Raw genomic sequence first — 8908 nt, 5'->3', positions numbered from 1 at the left:
CTTTGTCCCATTTGGTGACTGTGTTCTGCTACTCCCTCTGCAGAGAAGTTGGAGGAATTTGAAATGCTTTCAGTTTTAGCCAACTAATTGTCTTGATATGTTCCTGATTAAATCAGTCTGAGCTAGATAATGGAAACACCTGCTTCATTTGTTGTCAGGTTCTAGCTCCTTATACAAGCTTGTTAAAAGTACAATTATCCACACAACCAAAATCAGTTTTAACTTAGCAGCTAAGGCAGCCATCGTCAGTTTTACTGTTTTGCAACAGATTTGCTACATACTGTGAACCTTCAGCACATTCATAATTTTAACCAGAAGTTATAGAATACATATAACAAGAATATAGGCTTGAAATAAAAAACAGTTTTGAGATGAGTTTGACTGGCATTTTACACTAATTGAAATTCCTTTGTACGTCATTCAGAGCAGATAACCTCTCTCTCCCAGACATTCATGTCAATTTAATTTCAAAATTTTTTTCCTACAAACTTTTTGTGTTTTTCTTATTATCCTCAAAGACAGATATTAAGCTTTTTGTTTAAAAAATAAAAAAGGAAATCCTCCAAGGAAACACCCTCTCTCTGCAGTTTCCCATGCAGAAATGATGATGATCTGAAAGACAGAAATTTGAGTTATTATGATGTTGTAAATAGCCCTGTGTATTAAGTATTGTGTATTTAGCTCTAAATTGCTCAGATGTCATTATTTCTTCAGTCATAATAATGCCTCTTTATTCTCTTTGGAGAGAACAAAAAAAAACCACACAACAACATCTTCATAACAAAAAAAAAAAAAGGAAAGAGGCAGTTATTGCAAATATGTATTACCCATGTCATGTGTGATTGTTTTGCAACAACTTAACAGTGTATAGTGGGAAATTAGGCTTCAGTAGTAATCTGGCTAAGCAATGGGAAACCTTACATCAGAAGCTTAGATCAACTCCTTTGTTTCCCTGCTAATATTGTTTGAAAGGAGTAAATTGTTTAACTGTATGCTGTGATAAAGGAGAACACTTTATGCCATGGTAAAGATTTTTTTTTTTTTAAGAAATAATAAATGGTTTGTATAGTACTTTATTTTTATTTTTTCCCTCTCATTAGCAGGACCAGTTCCAGGAATCTAAACCGACAGTATTTTTAACTGAATTGAATGTGACCTCTTTCCTCTCTTCCTTTGCCAGTGCCCCATATCTTGCTGTATACTGAGCTACTCCAGGAAATCACAGCAGTGAAAAGCATGCATGTGGTACACCATACTGCGAGAAAAGTTCACTTGCCAGCTTGTAGTAGGAGGGATGCATATTCAAAAAGGCAGACTGTAGCTAGTTGCTGTTCTTTATAACTTTCTTTAACTTTGCCTTTTATTGTAGTATGCTTTCCTCAATACAGTTTCACAGAAAACTCAATTCTGTCATCTGGTGTGATCTAACATTGCACATATTTTTACCTTTCTACTGCTGTACTGTGGGTACACCAGTGGTATCCAACTCTTGTCCTCAATTGTTATGGCCACTTAAGGTCTGTTCCCCATTACCGTGTGAGTGTATATGCTTATCTCACAGAACCACTGTGCTCACTTTCCCTCATGTGATGCAAAGTATGTGCTTCATTATGTAAACCAGTAACTGCAAAAAGACACTACACTGTGTGGCACAGTTCAAGCACCCACTGCATATAAAACAAGTACTTGTGTCAGAGGTACCCCAGAAAAGTTGATGGCAAGAACCAAAAGTTCATAAAAGTCTATATGAGTTGTCCTGATGAGTTCTTCCTGGGCAGGAGAGTGGCAAATCTTATATGTGGTAGAGAAAGAACCTTATAATATCTACTAGCATATTACATATACCATTTCTTGGAGAGTTTTTTTTTTTCAAAGTTCACTATCCCTTTTATGTGGTGATTTTACATTTACATCCCACAATACTGGTTTTACCGCTACAGTTAATGTCCAGCTGAAAAATAAGGACTCTAACCAGTTTGGGAGGTCCATTGTCATTGTGGAAACTTGTGATTACAATTTTGGTAGACAAAACAGACTGTGAAAGGAAATGGAGTAGTGACTTACCTGAGGTCTCACTGTATTTCAATGGAGCCCAGGCATTCTGATTCCCAGTGCAGTGGGTCTTTTGATGGACTGCTGCATGACCTCAAAATTGTGTTCAAATAGTCTACTGAAAAGTTTAAGGATTTTTGTGAAATACTCCTCTGCAGAAGTCTCTGGTGTTTTTGAAATGAGGCTAAACTTTTCATTAAAGTTCAAGAATCTGAATGTTTGTATCTGGGAAGTGTTTACATCTTTGAATATTGTCCTGCTTAGCTAAGAAATGTTGAGTTACATTATCAATTGTACTATAGGCTATTTTTTTTTTTTTTGATAAATTAGTCATCCTAAAACTATTCCTTTCCCTTGCAAAAATGTGTATATGAAATACTGGATTTGTGAATCTTCACATCATGTTTTTGCAGTTACCAATTTTAGGACACAATTTTATCTGATGTCCAGACATTTAATTTCCATAAGTCTAGGCTGAAATTAAGAGGAGTTGCAGGTAGGCAGGGCCTCAGAAGAACAGATTTTGTTTGATAGATGAATGACAGTGAGACCAGGAAAATAAGCAGATGGTCATATGGTCATACAAATCAAGAAGGTCTTGACTGACAGTAACATGGGACTCAGTTCAATTCTTTGGACTTATTATTAAAATATTTGATATTTATGAAATATTTAGTATCATTTTGAACCCTTGCTCAGAAACCTAGGGGATTTTCCTTTTTCTTGTAGCTCAGAAATAAGCACTTTTTGCCATAACAAGCAAGAGAAAGGAACTACAGTAAAATACCAGTTTAGAAATATAGAAAAGGCCAAAAAAGCCAGGTTTCCTGTTAAATGTCCTTGCAAGCCATGCTCCCTGCTAGTTATTCTCACTTGCTTTTACTGGATTCTCCTAGTGTGGTTAATCGCTCCATCTGTTAGACGGCTAGCAGATTTTCCTTTGCTCTTTTGTGACTCTGATCGGGTTGGCTGTAGTTCACAGCAGCCTCTACGCTTCTCCAGTACATTCAGGACAAGATAAATGACAACTGAAGACTGCTGAAGATCAGAGCCTTTCCTTTAGCTGTCTTTGAAGAAATCATTGAGCTTGTTTTGCTTATAGCTTCTCTCGTTAAATTTGCAGGATCTACATTTAGTCAGAATAACATCTTCCCGGTGACACTTTATTGCTGGAGAAATGGGTGCAGTTTGGTTCCCCTTGCTAGAATGATCCTGCGTTGTGTCTCCCTCTGCTTTGCTTTTTGGCTGCTATTTTAAGGAGAGGTTCTGAAATACTGTGAGTATCAATTAGGCCTGCTCTGACCCAGTCCTTTGTCCTACTCTAGTCAACGCCGAGTGCTTTCATGGCTTTTCAGATCTGCATGGAGTGCTCCTACCCTTCGGAGCTCCTCCCCGGTTTTCAGCAGTAAGTGTGATTAACGGAACGGTGCGCAGTAGGCACTGGTGTCATGTGGAGAACACTTCAGAGCTCGCCGTCTGCAAAAAAGGACTTTCTCTTGTGCTCCAGGCAATTCACAGCACCTTAATACGGGAACTCTGCTTCTGATCTGCAATACACATTTTGATGAATCAGTCTTTTATGTTGTGTCCCAAATTATATATAGCGCAAAGGGAATTAATAGGCATTTGCATAATGGCAGAAGATGGCATTGTAAATTGTGATCATTAGAACATGTAGATTTTTAAAAAATGTTTGAAGCAGTTAAGTGTTTTTCTTTCATGTTGATTTTTTTTTTTTCCTTTTTGGTTCAACATTCCAAGCCTTTACAGAAAGGAATTAAACCACTGAGGATTTGGATTTTAGTTTGGATCCTTACCACAGTTTTTGCTTTTAAACTGTAATGGTAAAAGCCCTCCTTCCCCAACAAAAAACCCTCTCTCAAGCCTGTGGCTATTAAAGGTTTGCCATATGAAAATTTATCTAACTACCATGCTGTAGCAGAGGAGAGTTTATTAGCCTTAATTTATGCACCTGGTTATCTCTTAGAGTATGCAGAGGGTTCACTGAAGTTGGTGAGCAGCTGTGAGAGGAGCAGGTAGGATGGTTGGGCTAGGCTGGAGCGTGCTGTTAGGGGTAAGGGAGCAGAGGCAGAGTCAGCACTGACAGTGAGATGGGAGCGTAATTGGAGGGAGGCTTGAAACAGCGGAGCTTCACGGCTGCCGTGGAGCACGGTGAGTGGGCTCACAGGCCAGGGCTGAGCAGGTAAATTTCCTGTGCTTGTTACAGAGCAGTGCTTCTCCTCTCCTTGCCTTGAGCCTGAGGGATTTTCATGACCAAATTTGAATCAAACTTCTTTATCTGTTGGCCTCATGCTGAAGTCCTTTTCTCTAATCATATTCAAACAAGTTCTTCTTCGAATTATTAATGTCTTTATGCGCATTGGAAATGATGCTGTCAGGAGGGAAAAAAAAAAAAACTTATATGAAAAATCTTTCCAGGTATCTTTCATGTGTATTCCCTTCTGACTGAAGAATACATGTAAGTTGGAGTCAGCTCCTTTTTCTTTATAGCCTATTCTGAAACTGCTCTTATTCCAAAGTCTTTTTTTTTTTTTTCCTTTCAGTTGGTAGAAGCTGTATTTCTACCTCTTTCCTCCATAGTGTTTTTGGTAGACTTCAAATTCTTATCCTTGAATTCTGGCACAACTCACAAGGAGAAGGTTGTGCAATTCAGATGGGAGGGCCATTTGAGATACTGTTTTCACTGGGAAAACTGGGAGGGATTTTGCAGCTTGCAAAGAAAGAATACTTTCAGCCAGTCAACATCCTGCGGCACCTCCATCAGTAGAACACAGCAGCCCTTGCTTATAGGCTCGTAATGGGAGCAGCAGTAAAAGAGAAGCATCCTGACAAGAAGTAGTGGATTTTTGACATATGGGAAATAATGAAGTTGCCGACAACAGTTAAGAAATGGAGCAATTCATGTGGTCCTAACTGTGTGAGGACAGGCTCATAACAAAAGTAGTTGGTACTTTGGTATAAAATAAAATCTGAGGGTTTTTTTGTTGACTATGGTTTTTAAGGGTCCAGAATTCAAACCAGTAACAGCAAATTGAACGCACGCAGAGAGATGAAATAAAAAGGTGGCAGGCTGGCAAGTTCATTTAAATTTACACTTGAGCAGGGAAATGCTGATGCTCTTTACTTGAACATGCATCAGCCACTTGAATAACTGCATTGTAATCACCTAATGGAGAACACTGTAGATTTTATTTATTGCTCAGTAAAAAAAAAAAAAAGACAAATCTAAACTGTTAAATACTTGATGTCTCATCTCATTGTTTCATTGGGAGCTCTTATGTATCACTGAACAGCAAGAACATACCATGCTTGCTTACATTAGGGGGCTATTGTAAAACTTAAGTGTCACCAGCCAGGATAAATTATTTCAATTCTACACATTTCCAACTATTATGTTTTTTAATCAAGAGAAGGAAAAAGAGAAAATTGAGTCTTTACAATATGTTGCATCAAAATCCGCATTAAAGTTCCGATTACATGTTCATAAAAAAGGCATAACAGAAAATTAGATTTTTGAAATAATATGATCTTGCCATTTTTCCTCTCTTCCCCATCTCCCCCCAAGTCTGGTGTATTTCTGTTGGTTTCTTCTGATTTTGCATGGTTTTGTCTTTTTACCCATGATGTAGTTTTCAGAATTGGTAGCACTTCTCTTTTCAGCTGCACATCTGGTGACTGCAGGACTTAATTAGAACATTTCTAATGATCAGCTCTGTCATTTCTTCTTACAATATATAAAAAATGGGACATGGATGCCAAAGAGTCCTTTTGTCATTTCCTGTTTGATCATTCAATAGCACTGAAGCAGAACATTGATTCAGTATTTCACTTCTGCAGAGAGCATCATAAGGAGCTACAGTTTTTCTTTAGTTTGAGATCAGCGCTAAAGACTTCTGCTCATTTCAGATTGACTTTTTAATCTTCTGCAATTTAGTCTCAAGAGTTTCTTTGCTGTGGATGTTCAAAAATGAAAAGAATTCAGATCCCATGCCCTGCAACGTGAGATTGCAAGGATAAGATTCCTTTTAGTTTTCTTCCTTCTCTACTGTTTAAATATTTCCTTCTGTAAAATGAAGTTCTGACATATCAATTATGTGCAGATTTTTGGTGTTGTATGAGTTTTTCTGTAATTTGTTGGAAGGTTCTGTCTGCTTTCATGCCATGTAGAAATATTCCACTATCTGTTGTCTATACAACTGCAGATGAAACGGTATTCAAAATGCAATGATCACAGGGAGTTACAGCATGGACAATGGGGCTTCAGAATCAAATTCTGTTGAGCAGGTATTTTCAGTTACCCCACCTGTGGGGACAGAACCATTGCAAAGGCGCTCTGCTTCAGGAGCTAACAAAGTAGTGGTAATTGACAGTTTCTGTTGCAACCAGAATGAGTTGAGACTTGCATTTTGTCGCTGGTTTCATTTGCTGCTGTTGATACCAAAAGAATGTTAAATGGGGGACTCTGTACTTTACCAAAGGCTCCTAGCATGTACCCACAATGAGACTTTTCTGACATACCTTGTAAGCGTGTCTCTTCTTGACATTTCCCTTTGGTCCTCATGCCAGTTTCCTCCTGCTTTCTATGATTCTGTACGTCCTCCCTTTTGCTCAACCCTCAAAGCTCTTTCCAAGACCTCAAGCAACATTGGCATAAGTGACAGCAAAGTAACTAAACTCATTGCAAGAGCATACGTTGGTAGAGTGCCTTAAGAAGTTGTGCTGTCTGCAGCTCTCATCAAATTCTGCCCCTTTCCAAATGTCATTACAACTAGATGGGGTTTCTGCACGCCCTGAAGGTCAACTCACTGGCTGCTTTGGACAAAGACTAAGTAATAAAAAATTAAGTTTTCTTCTTTCTCAAATTTCTTCCTTTTTCTTTTTTGTTAATATGTTTGTTATCTCAGGTGCAGAACATTTCCTTTCTTCTTCAGTGACTCATTGTTCAGTGAACGCAATAGTAGACTACAAAAAAAACAGAAGACAAAAACATTAAAACTACTAACTGTGCACTTGATGCGTATACTTGATGACTCTTTCAGTGTTATTTACTAAAAAACAAACCAACAATTTACACTATAGCTTCTCAGTCTGCCTATTGTAGCAAAATATTAAATGGCAGAGAACAGTAGATACTTACTTCACAAAAAAAACTAGTGTTACTTATTGATTTCAGTAGCTGCTGACATGTCCTGGAGCTCTTTATAGCACTGTTAACTGGCGTTTTCTCCTATATGTATGTTTCAGTCATATTAAAAAATGAACAACTTTTCCTATTAGATGTAGTATTTAACATCAAAATCACATTTCACACAAATGTGGACTGTTTTTTCTTTTTTCCAGAAGTCCTGAATTCTGTTGTTGAGGGAAATACTACATGCTCATCAGACTGCATTTGTTTCTCTCTGTGCTTATAAACTTCAAAAACCACTGTCAATTGCTATTGCTCAGATAGGGGATTAAAAGAAAATGAGAATTACTTTTCCCAGTTAATGAAAAATTCCTAAAGAACATGAAATAGAATATTCTGAGTTAAAAATTTATTGTATTACAAGTAGTAAATCCATATTTATATTCCTGGGACTTGTTTTCTTGCACATAGTGGTGTTTCCAAGGTGATGGAAATCAAGAGAGCTACTGATACTGTGTAACTTGTGGACTAGTACAAGAAAATCTTTGAAGACAAATACTACATATTAACTAAGCGTTATAATGGTGCAAATTTCTGTGATTTGGTGTACATGTTGGACTTCAATTTCTGCTGTTAGTTTGTGTTATAACGTGAAGGCAACTTAATATTTAAAAGCATTTGACATACATTCAGAAAAAGTGGATAGTGGGAAGACTTGAGAAATATTTAAGTCTGTTTCCCTTGGTGGAAAGCCTTGTCTTCTGCTTAGACACAGAAATACGAGACGTACTGCTAGCCAGCGTCATCCTGTATAATTAATCTTCCTGGCATCAGGAAGTTTAATCCATAATATTGGGCTCTTGCAGGGCTTCTTGTAGTGTATTTGTAGGCTGTATTGAAGTCTTTGTTTGGGAGATGCTGGGAAATATAAATCTGTATTATAATCAATTTGGAACAGCAGTTCTCTGCTGCCTGCCTTCGCAAGGTACATTCTGACAATAATACAGATGCACTTCTAAAATAACGTAGGTGGCTGTTTACAAGTCTGCAAGCAACCTTCACTCCCTGCAACTGTTTTCAGGGAACAGAGTCAGTGACAGATGCCCTAGAAATAACTAAGCAGAGAGAGTGTGTGTTGCTATGGAAGCTATTTTACTGCTTTATGCACACTGTGTCATCCAATTTAGAACAACTTTGGAGCCAGTCAAATAGCTTACTTTTCCTTTTTTTTTTTCTTTTTTCTCCTCCTCCTTCCTCCCCCTCCCCACCCCCCCTTTTTTTTTTAAATAAAATTTGCCTTTGAGGGCAAATCCTGCAAATCAGAGCATAGCCTAAGTAAGCCGAGACCTCCAGGAGCAAAAAAGAAGTAATCTAAGCCTTGGTGTAGCTACTCAGATATTTTGCAGCTGTGTGACTTTCCGAGGCTGTGTTAGTGTTTGCTGTGTGCCTGTATTCTGGGGGGAAAACTGCAGTTTTCTGGCAGTTGAGTTTCTAGTTCTGGTAGACTTAAGGCGAAGCCTTGTACTACCAAGGGTAATTTCTGTGTGCTGGCTTCCCAGGTATAAATAAATGGTTTATTTCTCCCACTCTCTGTCTAATTTTTCTAGGCTGTAAGTGCTGCTAAGCAAAAGTTTTAAAGAAGTCTTTGTACAACTAGCGTGCTGGGACTCCGTTATCAAAGCTGCTGGAATACAAATAGCAACGACT

General features: G+C 38.0%; 1 long non-coding RNA gene across 2 annotated transcripts; it reads left to right on the top strand.

The window, feature by feature from the left end:
* Positions 1-4044: 4044 nt before the first annotated feature.
* Positions 4045-7850, top strand: LOC310881948. Of its 2 annotated transcripts, none has more exons than XR_014572706.1 (3): positions 4045-4088; positions 4492-4531; positions 4617-7850. It is a non-coding gene; the product is annotated as an uncharacterized lncRNA (long non-coding RNA). The 2 variants fall into 2 exon arrangements; XR_014572707.1 differs by lacking the exon at positions 4045-4088 and adding an exon at positions 4104-4224.
* The last annotated feature ends 1058 nt before the right edge of the window (positions 7851-8908 follow it).

This window comes from Anser anser (genome assembly GCF_964211835.1).
Source record: "Anser anser genome assembly, chromosome: 15".
Lineage (NCBI taxonomy): Eukaryota > Metazoa > Chordata > Aves > Anseriformes > Anatidae > Anser > Anser anser.
The sequence above is the reverse complement of the archived record's forward strand: the minus strand, read 5'-3'. Positions and strand labels throughout refer to the sequence as shown.